This window comes from Aquarana catesbeiana, linkage group LG04, assembly GCF_042186555.1.
Source record: "Aquarana catesbeiana isolate 2022-GZ linkage group LG04, ASM4218655v1, whole genome shotgun sequence".
NCBI classification, from domain to species: Eukaryota; Metazoa; Chordata; class Amphibia; order Anura; family Ranidae; genus Aquarana; species Aquarana catesbeiana.
This window is the reverse complement of record NC_133327.1, coordinates 440,779,259-440,796,430: the sequence shown is the minus strand read 5'-3', so window position 1 is coordinate 440,796,430 and position 17,172 is coordinate 440,779,259. Positions and strand designations below refer to the sequence as shown.

Here is a 17,172-nt window from a genome sequence, read left to right as displayed (position 1 = left end):
AATCAAAACTTTACGCCCTTAGAAATCCTGAAGGCGGTGCTTGGTTTTCGGAGCCCTGTACGCGGCTAGGCTCCCAAAAAGTCCCACATATATCCCCGTACTCCGGAGAATCAGCAGAATGTATTTTGGGGTGCAATTTCACATATGCCCATGGCCTGTGTGAGCAATATATCATTTAGTGACAACTTTGTGCAAAAAAAAAAAAAGTTTGTCATTTTCCTGCAACTTGTGGCAAAATATAAAATATTCCATGGACTCAACATGCCTCTCAGCAAATAGCTTGGGGTGTCTACTTTCCAAAATGGGTTCATGGGGGGGGGGGGGGGTTGTGCCACCTGGGCATTTTATGGCCCTCAAAACTGTGATAGGTAGTGTGGAGTGAAATCAAAAATTTACGCCCTTAGAAATCCTGAAGGCGGTGCTTGGTTTTTGGGGCCCGTACGCGGCTAGGCTCCCAAAAAGTCCCACACATGTGATATCCCCATACTCAGGAGAAGCAGCTAAATGTATTTTGGGGTGCAATTCCACATATGCCCATGGCCTGTGTGAGCAATATATCATTTAGTAACAACTTTTTGTAAATTTTTTTTTTTTTTTTGTCATTATTCAATCACTTGGGACAAAAAAAATAATATTCAATGGGCTCAACATGCCTCTCAGCAATTTCCTTGGGGTGTCTACTTTCCAAAATGGGGTCATTTGGGGGGTTTTGTACTGCCCTGCCATTTTAGCACCTCAAGAAATGAGATAGGCAGTCATAAACTAAAAGCTGTGTAAATTCCAGAAAATGTATCCTAGTTTGTAGACACTATAACTTTTGCGCTGTTTTTGCCCTGTCGAATGTGACTCACTAATTTGTGCCCCCTACAAAGCTGTTACTTGTGCCACATCTGATATTTCTCTCAGCAAGATCCATTGCAAAAGATCAGAAGAATGAAAGATTAAGAGAGATGGACAACACAAAAAAAAATCTACTAGATGTCAGTCTAAAGAATATTTTTCTTCACTGGCTTGATTAGGCACCTAGGTAAGTAAAACACGGACTAATGTCTTCAGGGGCCCCAAGGCTTCATAGTAAGTGACAAATGGCTGCATGTTGTCCCTGGGCCCGAAATGTGGAATCCAGGACAATAGAGTGGCCACCCCTCTCCTGGGCCTCGAGCCAGCTGCAGATCCCTTAACTTTGACAGTGCCTCCCGGCTCCCATAGTGCCCCTCAACTTCCTATATTAGCTAACAGTACCCAGTGAGCTCCTGGGAGCCCTTTGCCACCACAGTGCCCCCACCAACCTCCCAAAATGCCAGCCCCCTCCAGAAATCCATTCCCTACAGGGCCACCAAGTCTGAGCCCACCCCCCACACACACGGTGACACCCAGCCTCATCCAGAGCCTTCCAGCATTGCAATGCATACAAGTTTGGAATTCTCATATAAACCTTATTATTTACTGTTGGGGCATGGAAGAAAAATTTACAGGGCCCTGGTCTTAAAAAGGTTCAAAACCACTGCTTTAGACCTTAGTTTTTACCTTTTCTTTAGGCCCCTTTATCTGTTGAGATCCCCTGCCACCCTAATACAGGATGTTAATGTATGGGGACTCTCTATTTTTGTCTAAAAATGATCTCTGCTTTTTCTAGATTTGTTGCAGAGCTCAAGGTTCCATAATCTTTTTGCATAAACTGCCAGATTGTCAAAAGGAATGCTTGCATTGCTAGCAAAAATCAGGCTGTGCATTTATTATACTTCAAACTAATAATATAATATTGATTTTTTAATTATGGTTTATGACCAGTGTTCTAAATGCTGTTCTATGATAAAAGGTGCTAACTAAAAGAAGTGTTTTACCTTGCAGGTAATGTAAGGTTAAAAATTGCACATTTTCAACAGTGCTCCAAACTAATTTCTTTTATTATACACAGAAATATACAGTATATACCAAGCTGCAATAGCACAATGGCAAATATTTTGCTAGCTATTATCCTAGAAGGAAGTAGAAGTAAAAAAAAATAGTTGCCCAGGTTAATTTGTATAGCTTACTTGTAAATATAGCTCTACAGTTTCCTGGTAGAAGCACAGATTTCTATTTTAGTGCATTTCATCAACTGACTGTCTAAACATGCACTTGTGCAATCAGAAGACTGATCTGTTAGTAGTCTGTAAGTACTGTAACAATTTTTATATATTTGTCTTTTTATTATTATGTTATTTACTATATAGTGTAGCATTGCATAGACATAATATTATATAGCTATGCAGTTGAGCCTGCAGTGGTTCATTAAAAAGTTTGTATTTTATTTAACAAGTTATATAAATTACGGTGCTTTCACATGTTATGTATATGCAATTAATTGTCAAAGCTTTTTTTCCTTGACATTCTATTATTAATCACATTTGTTAGAATTCCTGTACAGTGCACTGACATTGGCTGTTTAATTTCTTGATATTACAAAACTTTTAAGGTCATATACATTTTTGGCATTTAAAGGCATTTAGCAATTACAAACAAGTTTCTCAAAAGTGAAAATATGTTGAACTAAGCAGAATCTTAAAAAAGTGCATTGAAATTGTATGTTATGAAGAGCTTCCAACTGACCCTGATTTCGAGGGGCTGTCCCTCATTTGTAACAAAGTCCCTGTGTCCCTCTTTCCTGCTCATTTGTCCCTCATTTTGGTCTGCTTTATATGGTTGTGTATATACTGTATAGGATATAGTTTTATATGAATTGTACATCATCTTAAACAATTTTAAAAAAGGGTTTTACAGTGCTAAACCTTTCATCCAATTTTATAAATTGCTGCATTTGTAAATTACAAAAAAACAGTATAAAGGATTTTTTTTAAGGGGGCATGGCAGGGGGTGCGCCCTATGCCTACATACTTTTGCTAATAGGTGTCCCTAATTTCCATCTCAGAAAGTTGGGAGGTATTGTTGTGTATGAAATTTGTCTGAAAAACTACACTGTATTTTTAATATAACCTATACTAGGAAATGGGTGCTCCTTCACTGAGTGGGCTGAATACAGAAGGGCGCATCACTCCAGTACCAGAATTCATAGTAGTTTGTATTGGTACAGTGGCAGAAGATGCTGAGGCATGCGTGAGTGTGGTGGCAGAGAGCACAGAGGCAGGTGTTAAGTGTAGTTGCAAGTGAAGTATGAGAGGTGGTGAGAGCAGGTAGTGGGGATGGGGGTTAGATGCCGTGGTGAGAGTGGATGTTTGTGTACAAAGTCTGGTGCAGGCAGAGGAGAATGCAGGTCAGCTGTGGTGGTGAAAGCGTGGGTGGCGGTTGTTGATGTCGGCGTGATGGGGCAGGATTGTGTAGGTTTCAAGGGGAGTGCATGCATAGTAGTGATGGGGGAATGTGGCGTTGGATGCTGGTGCAGTGGTTGTGAGGTGAATGGTTGCAGGCATTGTGGTAGTTGGTGCCTCTGCCAGCTGTATAATTTTCAGTGGAAGCCAGGGGGTAGGGCGGGGGTCTGAGCTGACAGAGCCAGAAATTACAAGGTCATGTCCCATTGAAAAACAGACTCACCTGCTGCAGGGACCACTCTGGATATGCTTCCTGCTGGGTATGACAGTTATGGATGGCTCTCGTCTACATATGAACATTAATACTACCGTGCATGCGTAGTAGCAACATAATGTTATTACATTCCTGCCACTACCATGCATGTGGCTGGTATTGGTGCCATTGTGACTCACACAACCTCTAGAGTGAACCTGGCATTTAGTGACAATGCTGATCTCCTCTAATCTGCTGCAATCTTTTCAGATAAATCAGCTCCCAGTGCAGGAAGTTTTCCATCACTAAGGTAACTGTGGCTGCTACATGTCCATGATCTACTGAAGAGAGATGCAAATATGTTATTAGCGATGAACAGTTGGGTTGAGAGCTGTTGGTGCTGGCATGTGTGTAGATTGCTGGAGGTTAGAGATCAGCAGCACTGTCACTAAATGTTGGGTCCTGCTTCCTATGCAGTAGATCCTTGTAGTCTTCTATGGGGTAGGAAGACACATCAAATTTTATGGGAAGAAGACACACTGGCCACAGGTAAATATTGTGTACTTGACACCAGACCTTTGTGAGTATACAGGGGAAGAGGGTGAGAATGAGTATGATCAGCACAGTGGGGAAGGAAACTTTCAGAAAATTAAAGTGGTATTATACCCAAAACCAAAAATGTAATATATTGCACCTTTCATAACATTAGATGTGGTGGCTACATTAGTTTTCTTTTCCCAGGCATGACCATTTAACTCCTTTTTCAACAACTCCATGGGTTCCTGACTATGCCCAAGGACACAGGGGGAACACCCCACTGGAACTAATCTACTCTTGTAGCAATCAGAGTAGTTGGGTGTTTTGGAGTAGCTGTATGCTATTAGGCTCTGCCCAGCTACCTCTGCCTCATCAGGTGTGGCCTCTCTGAACTCCCTGAGCTGCTGAGAAACGTATCTTTGTGTGTTACATTAGGCAGTCTTTTTTTTAATCAAGGAGGGGCTGCCCATACAGGGTAATGATAAAAGGGGAGGGTGGCTTTGGTGACCCTAATGTAAGAGGGGATGACTCTGGGGACCCTGATGTAAGTTGTGGTAACTCTGAGGACCCTGATGTAAGCGAGTGACTCTGGGGACCTTGATGTAAAGAGGGTAGCTCTGGAGACCCTGATGTAAGAGAGGGTTACTCTGTGGTCCCCAATGTAAGGGGGTAGCTCTGGGGATCTGATGTAAAAGGGGGTGACTCTAGGGACCCTGATGTAAAGAGAGGGACTCTGCAGACCCTGATGTAAGGTGCGTGGCTCTGGGGACACTGATGTGTGAGGGGTGGTGGCTCTGGAGACCCTGATGTAAGGGGTGGTGGCTCTTGGGACTCTAATGTAAGGATGTGGTGGTTTTGGGGACCCAGATGTAAGAGGGGTGACTCTTGGGACCCTCATGTAAGGAGGGTGTTTCTGGGGACTTTGATGTAAGGGGGTGGCTCTGGAGACTCTGATGTAAGGGAGGAGCTTTGGCAACTGTGATGTAAGGGGGGTGACTCTGGGGACCCTGATGTAAGGGGTGTTGACTCTGGGGAACCTGATGTAAGGAGGACTCTCATATTAAGGGGTGATTCTGGGAAACCTGATGTAAGTGGGGAGACTCTGATGTGAAGGGGGGACATTGATGGTGATTCATTATGTAAAGGGGGAATTTGATGTGAACAGGGGGGCTGACTGCTGCACTCTATATGTTGTTTTGTATGCTACTTACTCCTGTATGCTAGGTTCAACAGAAACTGGTCGACATTTGGCCAGTGTGTACAGCAGCCTGTCAGAAGCCGGTCTAACGATCTGCTTCTGTCAAACTGGCATGCTGGAAAACCAGCATCCGATCAGCGCAGCAGACAATTTTCTGCCAGTGATGATGAGTGTGGGGCAGTCCCCCTGTCATAACACACAGGCACAGTAGGGGAGATTGCCGCACTAACATCACTTAGTTGGTACAGCAACCTGTCAGTTTTTTTTTTGTTCAGCCCGCTGGGTTGAAGGAAAAAAAACTTTTGATATGTACATAGCATCAAGGTAGGCTCAGATAGACACAAGTGATCACTTTTCTGTGTGCTCTATTGTCGTGAAAGGCAGCTGGCATCTCTACCAGGTCAGAAACATACATGTTAGGGCTCATGCACACAGGACGTTTTTACAGCTGCTGTTAGGGTCGTATGATGTTTTTTTTAACTGCCTCTAAAAGCCCCTCCATGTTAGCCTATGTGCCCATGCACACACAAATTGTCAGAGGTGTTTGGAGGCATAAGCGTTTAGGGGCAGTAGAAAAAAACAACAGCCTGTGCTTCCAGGAACAGTAAAAACAAAAAAAACGTCAAAAAAAGCGTCTAAACACGTCAATCTGCATTTAGCCGCGTTTTATGTTTTTATGTGTTTTAAAATTATAAAGAGCGTTTTTAATGAAAAAACACTAACACCAAAAAACTTGGGAAACCGAGCAAAAACGCTAATGTAAAAATGCGGCTAAACAGATGTTTTTAACACTGCTGTGGCGCTGGCGTTTTTAAAACATCCTGTGTGCATGAGCCCTCACAGTTGAGGGAAGCTCTCTCTAGGCTCCTCCTCAGATCTGACACTATCCTCTGTAGCACTGCCCCCTTGGGGGTTCCTTAAAATTGCATGTTCATCTGCGCCACCTTGACCCTGTGAACTGTCCAGCCCTCTTGACACTCTAGGTTCAGACATGTTGTGTACACCTTTAAATAACACACCGACACAAGGTAGATTGATTATCCCTCTCAGATTTTACTTAATCAAGAGGAGAGTCTTGTAACAGGGTATTAGTCAGCTAAGTCCTGGATAAACAGCCAAGACTCAGTTGAAAATGTCCCCAAAAGCAATGAGATGACAGGTTTAAATCAAGGATTCAAAATATCAATGTACACATAGCAAACAATACCGAATGGATTTCAAAAAGGTCTACTGGTTGCTGTCTATAATACCACTGCTAAAGGGGAACCCCAGGCCAGCCTATTATACCTTTAATCCTAATGAAAGAAGTAATATAGGTGCAAGTGGTGTGTCCCTTTAAATAGCAATAGAATAGCAGTGTCCAAGATGCAAGGCCTTGCTATTGTCTTCCCCTGGCACATTGGAGCTCAAAGAAACAAGGATTCTAAGTGTGGCACAGTGATATGCAGTCAAGGCAAAGCAGCTGAGACTGACCAGTAGTAATCTTTAAGGCAATTCCAGGTGTAAGGTGTCTGTATACAGTATCCTGTAGAGTATGCTGGTGGCTGGTATTGGATTTCTGGGCAGGTGGAGAACAGTGTAGAAAATTCCTGAAGAGCAATCCAAGTCAATTTTTCCTTCTGCAGAACGGGCTGAGATGACGGTCTGGCTGCTGGAACAGTGAGTCGTCTGGTCCTGCTAATTACAGCAATGCTGCTGTTATGCCCCTTGTGAAGCAAGCGGTGGTGGATTCTCCTCCTGGGTCGGAGCTGGGAGCTCCGTGTTGTAACGTGGTAGGCCGCAGTCCTCTCGCACAGCAGCGGAGGGGGTATTTACTTGATGAGCTCCATTAAGCAAGAGAGGCTTGGGCCTGGTCTGCTGATCCTTTTACTCCGTTCACTCCCTGGAACAGATGGCCTGCTGGGAGATGTAGTTAATGGATAGTTCTGCAGATCAAGGATGTCTGTTCAGGAAACTACAGTTCCCACAATGCTTTCTGCTTGGCTCAGAAGTATGATGCAGGTAATCCGAGCCCAGCACTAGGGGAATACAGAGACATTCTAAGAAGGCAGAGGATAAGTCTGCAGTGACAGATAACTGATTGGGGATTGGTATTGGGGGAGTCAAGGGAAAGAAGATTTGGAGAGGAGGGGGATTGGGGTGAAGGAGGACTTGTGTTAGAGGGGGGATTTGGAGGGGAATAGAATTTGAGAATTTGAACTAGAAGGGGAACTTGGGGTGAGGGGATTTTTTGCTGAGAGGGCTGATTTGGGGGGGGGGGGGCAGATTTGTTCTGGGAGGGGAAGGATTTGTGCTGGGGGGATTGGGGTGGGGGACAAAGATTTGTGCTGGAAGGGGTGAGCATGCAGATTAGTACTGTTTTTTTTTTGGAGGGGGAGGGTTGGTGAAAGGGTAATGTTGGGGGAGAGTATTGCTTGTGGCAAAGCATTATGCACTCTCCTGCCCCCTACACTGTGCATTACACAACCCTAACTCCGGCACCCTTTTTGTTTTGTACTCCCGATGCTTACTGTGCATTACATACTTGTGAACCCTGCTCTTTGTGTGTTATGTACTTCTAAACCTGACACTGTCTGCAGAACTCTGTGCATTATGTACTCCTGACTTTTGCACTCTGTGCATTGCACACCCTGGTTTTTTTTGGACTCTGCCTTATAGACTCCTGCACTATATACAATACATGTACATTCTATACTTCTCATCAAAGTGTCTCAACAGTTGCTGTTTGTTAAGTAGCCCCTGAATATTTTAATTCAGTTACCCCCCCCCCCTATCGTTTTCAGCCAAGGAAGCTGCCATATTTGCCTCTGTTTAATCTAGAACTGCCATGATGCTGCACATGTGATCAGTTATGACACCAGCCATTGGATGGTTTGACAGTTTGGTTGAGAGCACAACCAATGGGAGTGCTACATATCCGGCACGTGCCGGAAATGAAACTGGTAAATGGATCGGTTTTCTTCCGCTTTAAGGTAGGCTCAGACAAAGTGTTAACTCTGTCTATTTTCAGTGTGCACAAAAGCATATGTACAGTAATAGTCTCATTTGTTTCTTTTTTTTTTAACAGAGTCTCTTTTTTTTTACTGATTGTGCTGAGGTTTATATGTGCATGTAATACTCTTGCTTGTGGCACAGCAATCAACGCATATTTTGCGGTACAAGGAAGCCTAGGTTTTTTTTTAACTATACCCCTTAAGCCCCTCCCACTGTTAAGTTTGGCCTCCCCACACCCACCATTATCCATACCACTCTTCGCCATGGCACGCTACGAGCCCCACAGGTCACTCATCCTGAAATGTCCCTCATTCTCTAAAGTTGGGAGGTCCCTAGTTCTAAAGTTGGGAGGTATGCCTTTAGTAACCACTATCCAACACTAGAAGAGATAAGAAAGATAATCAAAGATTTGCTACCCATAATAACAGACAATGAAACTCTAACACAGTGGTCATCAACCCTGTCCTCAGGGCCCACTAACAGGCCAGGTTTGCAAGATAACTGAAATACATCACAGGTGATATCATTTGCTGCTCAGTGATTTCAGTATTCTAGTCTGCATCTCCCCAAGGTAATACATAAAACCTGGCCTGTTAGTGGGCCCTGAGGACAGGGTTGATGACCACTGCTCTAACAGAAATATTGCAACAAACCCCAATTTTGGCTTTCAGCCAACCAACCAACCTCAGACATAAATTAATCATCAGGAAACTTTATTCCGATTACGGAGGCACAAATACCAGAACCAAGTCTTGCAACATAAAAGGCTGCAAACTATGCCAAAAAAATCTCTCTTAACCGATTCCCGACCGCTTCACGACGATATACGTTGACAGAAGGGCACGTACAGGCAGAATCACGTACCTGTATGTTGCCCTTTAAGAGGCGGCTTGCAGGCGTGCGCACGCCCACCGGGAGCCTCGTGAGCGTGATCGCAGGTCCTGCGGACTCGATATCCGTGGGGATACCCGCGATCGTCTCACGGAGCGGAAGAATGGGGAAATTCTAATGTAAACAAGCATTTCCCCGTTCTGGCTAGTGACACTGTCACTGATCACCGCGCCCTGTAATCGGGAGCGGTGATCAGTGTTGTGTCACACACAGCCCCACCCCCCAGAGTTAGAATCACTCCCTAGGACACACTTAACCCCTACAGTGCCACCTAGTGGTTAACCCATTCACTGCCAGTCACATTTATACAGTAATCAATGCATTTTTAATTGTACTGATCGCTGTATAAATGTGAATGGTCCCAAAATCGCGCCAAAAGTGTCCGATCTGTTCGCTATAATGTCGCAGGATAAAATCACTGATCGCCGCCATTACTAATAGAAAAAATTATTAATAAAAATGCCTTAAAACTATCCCCTATTTTGTAAACGCTATAACTTTTGCGCAAACCAATCAATAAATGCTTATTGCGATTTTTTACCAAAAATATGTAGAAGAATATGTATCGGCTTAAACTGAGGAAAAAAATGTTTTTTTATATATTTTTTGGGGATATTTATTGTAGCAAAAAGTAAAAAAATAATGCGTTTTTTTCAAAATTGTCACTATTTTTTTGTTGATAGCGCAAAAAATAAAAACCGCAGAGGTGATCAAATACCACCAAAAGAAAGCTCTATTTGTGGGAAAAAAAGGACATCAATTTTGTTTAGGAGCCACGTCACACGACCGCACAATTGTCAGTTAAAGCGACGCAGTGCCGAATCGCAAAAAGTCTTTGGCCAGCTGAATGGTCCGGGGCTTAAGTGGTTAAAGAGACCTGCAATGTTACAGGATCATACAGCTGTACCTCCAGTAATGTTGTGTACCTCTTTCAATACAAAAAATCCAACCACAGATTTTACATTGGTGAAACAGCACAGAAATTACAAAAAAAAAAAATGTACGCAGGCATGCCAATTAAAAACATAAGGAAGATGATTTTTGCACACGAGGGATATCATTATTCACAACCAAAGCACTCTATGGAAGACATTATTATTATTATTACATGTACTCATATAGAGCCGTCAATCTTATGCAGTGCTTTACACATATATTGCATACCCTGCCCTCAAGGAAATTACAATCATGTGAGTGTTTTAGTTCTTAATGGCAAATTTAAAAATACCCAGGAAAGGACAATTTTTGAACTAAGAATGATTATTCTATTTGACACAAAAGATGGTGGACTAAATGTGGATCTAAGTTCTATAAATCACTATCCAAGAGGTTTTAAGACCACTCTCACCTCTGTGACTCTCCCTCACCCCATTCCATAGCCCCCTCCATTCCTTATCTCACTAACTATCCCAGTCTAAAGCCTGGTACACACTATGATTTTTTTTTCGTTCAGCCCAGCGGATTGAATGTAAAGAAACTATCAGCTCTGGTCGGAGCCGCTGTACTAACTATGTGAAGTTAGTACAGCGATCTCCCCTGCTGAGCTGACAGCCCCCCTCCCCCGCCAGAACACTCCGATCAGCACTCTATGCCATTGGCTGAGAGCACTGAATGGGAGTCGTCAGCTGCTGGGTTCCAGCATGCTCGTCCAACAGAAGCCAGACAAATGGTATGCCACCCTGTCTGTAGGACAGGGTGGCATACACACGGGCCAAATGTCGGCCATTTTTTTTTTTTTTTAACCGGCCGATGTCTTCCGACATTTGGCCCGTGTGTATGGGGCTTAATTATCATTGTTGTATATTGTAAGTTTGTGTGTGGTTTTTTTGTCCTCAGAGATTGTCTTTAGCTGGCCATCGATGGATCAATATTCAGACTGTTCAGCAGGGACCAGTCGAATTTTTGATCAATCTATGGCCGTTCCCGCTCAACAGAAGTCAATATAAGGATCAGCTTCTGTGGAACGAGATTGTAGGAAAACTTTAATTCGATAAGCTGCTTCAGTGCTGATCAGTGTATTCTGCAAGCGTAGGCGTTTCCGCTGTAGGGGGATCGCTTATTCCAAGTGGATGTCGCACCCACCTGTTCCACGTGTCTGCTTTCATGTCTTTCCATCTGTGTGCAGTTTCCAGACAATTACAGAGGGGGCACTGTCTAGAAAAGGCTAGCATGCAGCTTGCTGAATGTTTGAGCAATGCACCTATACGCGCCACCTTTCCCCGATGGTTGATCCAGTGTTTCCTTTGAGCTTCCCTGTATTTTCTCTGTGCTTGCCCCAGGAATGGGGTAAATATATCAAGTGAGACTTTAAATTTTATCACTAGTTACAGGCTCCATGCGCACTATAAGCGAAAAAAAAAGCCAGAAAAACGGTCATAATAATGTTTTAGTGTCAGCTTTGGCAGCAGTTAGGAGCATTCAGCATGTTTTTTGCTGGCACATCGCTCCCAAAAACAAAAAAGAAAGGGTTTTTTTTCTGCTTCTAGAAAGTGAAGCTTCAAAAACACTTCTAGACTAAAATAGTGTGCATGGACACATATGATAACACTATTTGCCTATGGAAGTAGAGAAAAAATGCTCAAAAGCTGCTGCTAGAAGTGTTTTTTTTTTAAGCTAGTGTGCATGAAGCCTAAAATTCACAATGTCATTTAAACCACATGCACTTAGATTTCCAGATGGATGTAATCATCAAATAGTGCTTAAGATTCACGCATTTCGCAATAGAATCGATTCCTCAGGATTTGTGCTGATTAAGATATTAATGGGATATATTCAATATAGAAAAACAGTATCATCAGCCAAATCCACAAAAATCTCCTTGATGTCTCTAAGACCAACTGATGGTGTAGCTCAGATATTTATATAAATCAGATCAAATAAACCAAAGGGATAGGGCCCCAAACTATATAAAAAATTATATCCGATGTGGTGACAACACACAGGAAAATATGCACCAAATGCTATTAGAACATCAAGAACTGTCCAAGGAAACTCCCTGCAAAGCTTGTGGTAGATAGGCATACCATTACATATACAGTATGTGTTGCTAACCATATATATATGTGGTGGTGGGGGGGATTCCTCTACCCACTTTGTTTGTGAGGATTGAGGAATCTGTTTGTAGCACTGCCCCCTTGGGGGTTGCTTAGAATTGCATGTTCATCTGCGCCACTTTGACCCTGCGAACTTTCCAGCCCTCCTGACACTCTACAATGCAGATTGATTAGCTCTCTCTGATTTGACTTGTTTAAATGGAGAGTCAAGTAAAACAGGGTATAGTCAATGAAGTCCTGGGTAAACAGCCAAAACTCAGTTGAAAAGGTCCCCTGAAGTAATTAAATAAACAATTTGGAATCATGGATATAAAATAGCACTGCACATAGGAACAGACAATCAATGAATGAATATCTAAAGAACACCACTAATTGCTGTATATAGCATCACTGCAAAAAGGGGAACCCCACAGGGGCCTATTATACCTTTAATCCTAATAAGAGATGGGGTATTCTAGATCTTAGGGGTGTGTCCCTTTAAATGGCAATAGCAATAGTATAACAATGTCCAGGATGCAAGGCCTCGCAATGATCTTCACCGGCAAGTTGGAGCTCATAGAACAAGAATCCTGAATGTGGCACAGTGATATGTGGTCAAAGCAAAGCAGCTGTGACTGGCTAGTTGTAATCCTTAGAGTAATTCCTGGTGTAAGGTGTCTGTATACAGTATTCTGTGAGAAAGGATAAAGCAATTCCAGGTGTAGGGTGTCTATATACAGTGTTCTGTGAGATAGGATAAAGCAAAGATTGCATTGGCGGGCGGATGCTCTCTCACCAAACTGAAGAACAGCGTGGGAATCTCCTGAAGAGCGATCCAAGTTGATGCATCATGGTGGTGCATCTTCTTTAATTTTGGCCATTTTTAGGGCTAATAAGCAAGCTATTATCAAACAAAATGTATGGGAAGCCATGCATTCCAATGGGAAAATGAATAAAAACAAATAAAAATAAGGAAATCTCCCTATTTGTCATCTGAATTGCCATGGGTCCTTGACAACTCCAAAACATACCGACAAAATCCCTGCTGTGAGTTCACCCTTTTATAGAAAGGGGGCAGAGTTATCCATTTAAAATGATGGTCTTTTGACTCATCTGACCAAGGCATCAGCTTTGTACTTAACCGGTTCCGGACGAGCCGCTGCAGTTATACTGCGGCAGGTTGGTCCGGATGCGTGAAGCAATCGGATTAGATCAGGAACCGATCAATCTCCAATGAAATCTGGCCTGGACCTGGTGATTGGTCCTGGCGAATAAGATCCTTCCCCTGTCGTGTAACTGTAAACACTGACAGGGGAAGTGATGTCATCTCTTCTCGTGTCTTTTCCGTTCCAGACCGAGGAGAGAGGAGAGAGAGCATCTCAGGGTAAGTGCACCAATACTACACTGACACCAGTCCACATAGCCACACATTTCACCCCCCGATCACCCTCCCCAGTTAACCCCTTTACCCCCTGTCACTGTGTCACCCAGTGCAGCATTCAGATTTTTTTTTGATTGCTGTACTGGTGTAATTACTGACAAAAATCAGTGTTAGGGTAATTAGTCTTAGGCCCAGATAGGTCTAGGGACCCCCCTAACCCCCCCAATAAAGGTTTAACCCCTTTGATCACCCCCTGTCACCAGTGATCGCTGTATAGGTGTCACAGGTGACGCAGTTTAGCTAGTTTATTTTTTATAGCGTCAGGGCACCCGCCGTATATTACCCATTAAAGGTTAAACCCCCTAAACACCCGGTGGGTGATACAAGTTAGGTTTTAGCGTCAGATAGGGTCTGCGTCGCCCCAGGCAGCGACAGATTTGTGCCAATAGCGCTAACACCCACGCACGCACCATACACCTCTCTTTAGTAGTATAGTGTCTGAACGGATCGATATCTGATCTGATCAGATCTATACTAGCATCCCCAGCAGTTTAGGGTTCCCAAAAACGCAGTGTTAGCAGGATCAGCCAAGATACCTGCTAGCATCTGCGTTTAGCCCCTCTGCCCAGCCCACCCAAGTGCAGTATCGATCGATCACTGTCACTTACAAAAACACAAAACACATAACTGCAGCATTCACAGAGTCAGGCCTGATCCCTGCGAACGCTAACAGTTTTTTTTGCAGCATTTGAAGCAGTCACTGACAGTCAGGTGCTTTTTTTCTTGTAAGTCTCACTAGTGTACCAGTAAATTTAGAGACCAAAATGTCAAATCAAAGTTACACTAGTGAAGTGGCCTACACATTTTTGAGCATGACAGTGATGAGGAAAGGAAAATTGGATGTTTCTGCGCAAAGGAATAAGTACCAGCTCCAGGTTTGGATTTGGAAAAATGCTAATTAATGGAACTGCTGCCTCTACCAATTACTACCACTAGGTGGAGTAGGTCACTGAGAGAAAAAGAAAACAAAGTAGATATGGCGCTGTTCTGTTTTGATATGTTCCTGATGGCAGGTGCTTCTAATTAAAGGGTTGGATTTGGAAAGAATGCTAACTGAACCGCTGCCACTACCAATTACTACCACTAGGTGGAGTGAATCAATAAAAGAAAAAGAAACCAAAGTATATGTGGTGCTGTTCTGTTTTAATGTGTACCTGGTGACAGGTGCTTCTAGTTAAACCCCGATTAAAATTGTATAATGATGTTCCTATAAATATGTATATGAGCTACTATTTGCAAATGGTATGGTCTCCTTTGGACGTGATAATGAAAAACAATTTAAATACACATGAGTATAAGTGATATTATAAAAAAACAAAAAAAAACAATATAATACTGCTTATGTATTGGATCATTTATACTCCAAGTGTATATAGTGCAAATCAGTGGTCTATAAATAACGTGTTATGTAAATTTAGATATATCGCAATCTATGGACACTGGTATAAAACATTTGTGATAAATTAGGCAAAAATCACCGTGACTCTATTTATCCCATAAACCAATATAATCAAAAATCAATATTCCAAAGGAGTATTGTGAAAAATAAACATATAAAACTGAATAATATCCCAACATGTAAAATTCCAAATGCCAATATTAACTGGTAAATAACAATAGTCCAAAATTATATAAATCAATAAAGTGCTCTTGTGCCAGTGAAGAAACCAACTCTTGATCTAATTCACTTTCCAGTGGGTGATCACACCATGCGTGCCTTATTCATGCTCCTATTTTGACTGCACTCACCAGAGATTTCTCCCCCTCCTGGGGTCTGAGGCATCCACAGTATATGCCACTGTGTAGCAATTTAGGGTTTGTCCCGTCCTTGGTGGTTAAGAAGAGCTCCCATCATATACCAAACGTCATAAAAGAGAGAGGGAACCCAATAGCGTGATACTGTATCAAACTGTTTATTACATAAACATGTGGAAAGGTACTCACATTCAACTGGAATAATACAACCATATGTTGCTGACACTAGCGCCTGTAGCCGGAAGTCATGCAAGGACGTATGCTTTCTCTCCCCTATGCGTTTCGTCACTCTGACGTCATCTGGAGCGTGGTGATGAGGAAGTCACTCATCTGTCAGATTCAGGCTCAGAATACGAACCTGTAGACAGCACCGGCACCCTGACAGATAGCTCTGATGATGGAGTGGTGGTCCCTGCCAAGGTCAGCCGTACCAGACCCCATTCTTCTGCTCTCCTTGAGGTGCAAGAACCACAGGTTCCTTGTATGGAGCAGAGAGCCAGTACTAGCGCCACTCATCCTTCTGGTGAACTGGCAAACACCAGCGGCCTAGTATATCCTGGTCGTACATCCAGCACTGCAGTAACACTTGGTGACGTGGCGAGTCCCATAAGTGCAGTTCAAGCTGTCGAGGTGGCAAGCACGAGTAGTGTCCCGCTGCCACCAAGAAGAAGACAAACACAGGCCCGTCGAGCCCATAGTGCCCTTACTGTTGCATTCACCAATCCTATTTGGGAGCCCACCACTTCTGGAGCACCCGTACTTCCCCCATTCACTGGCCAACCCGGAATTCAGGTGGAAACAGTTGATTTTACGTCACTTGATTTTTATTCGCTGTTTTTCACCGAAGATCTCTATAGATCTATTGTAGACCAAAGCAATTTGTATGCTGGTCAATTAATCGCCGCCAATCCCCATTTGACCCTTGCCAGAGATTGGAAACCAATTACAGTTTCTGAATTTAAGACCTATCTGGGCCTAGCCCTCCTCATAGGCATAACTAAAAAGAGTGAGTTTCAGTCATATTGGTCCACTGACCCAATTCACCATATGCCCGTGTTCTCTGCCTCCATGACCAGGACACGATACGAGCAGATCTTGCGGTTCATGCACTTCAGCGACAATGAACTCTGTCGTCCTCAGGGTGACTCTGGATTTGATCGGCTCTACAAAATTCGGCCCCTAGTAAACAACCTCAGCCAACGTTTTGCAGCCTTGTTTACTCCCGATCAAGTTGTCTGCGTTGATGAGTCCCTGATTAAGTTCGCCTGGCGCTTGTCTATTGAACAGTATCTTCCCAGCAAGCCAGATGCCAGATATGGGGTCAAGATGTATAAGCTCTGTGACAGGGCAACAGGCTATACATATAGTTTTATGGTTTATGAGGGAAAAGATAGTCACATAGAGCCAGAGAACTGCCCAGACTACATAGGGAGCGCTGGTAAGATTGTGTGGGACATGGTGTCACCCTTATTCAGAAAGGGGTACCACTTGTATGTGGACAATTATTACACAAGCATGCCACTTTTTAGTCACCTTTTTGATTATGGAATTGAAGCATGTGGCACCGTGCGATCTAATCGCTGGGGCTTCCCCCAACGGCTTGTAGAATCCCGACTTAGACGGGGGGGGGAGAGCCTGCTTGAAGTGTAATAATTTGTTAGCAGTGAAGTGGAGGGATTCACGGAATGTTTTCGTTCTGTCCTCGCTTCACGCAGATACAACAGTCCAAATTCCTATGGCGACTGGTGTTGTGGAGAAACCCCTCTGTGTCCACGAATACAACCTTAATATGGGAGGGGTGGACCTCAACGACAAGTTGTTGG

The 17,172-nt window shown here is 43.4% G+C and overlaps 1 protein-coding gene across 1 annotated transcript in view; it reads left to right on the top strand.

The window, feature by feature from the left end:
- The first annotated feature begins 2,040 nt into the window (after positions 1-2,040).
- The window catches only part of ZC3H12D (zinc finger CCCH-type containing 12D), a 106,477-nt gene continuing 91,345 nt past the window's right edge, over positions 2,041-17,172 (top strand). The window contains exon 1 of the mRNA XM_073627442.1: positions 2,041-2,155. The gene's annotated coding sequence lies outside the window, so the exon portion shown is untranslated. The remainder of the gene's footprint in view (positions 2,156-17,172) is intronic.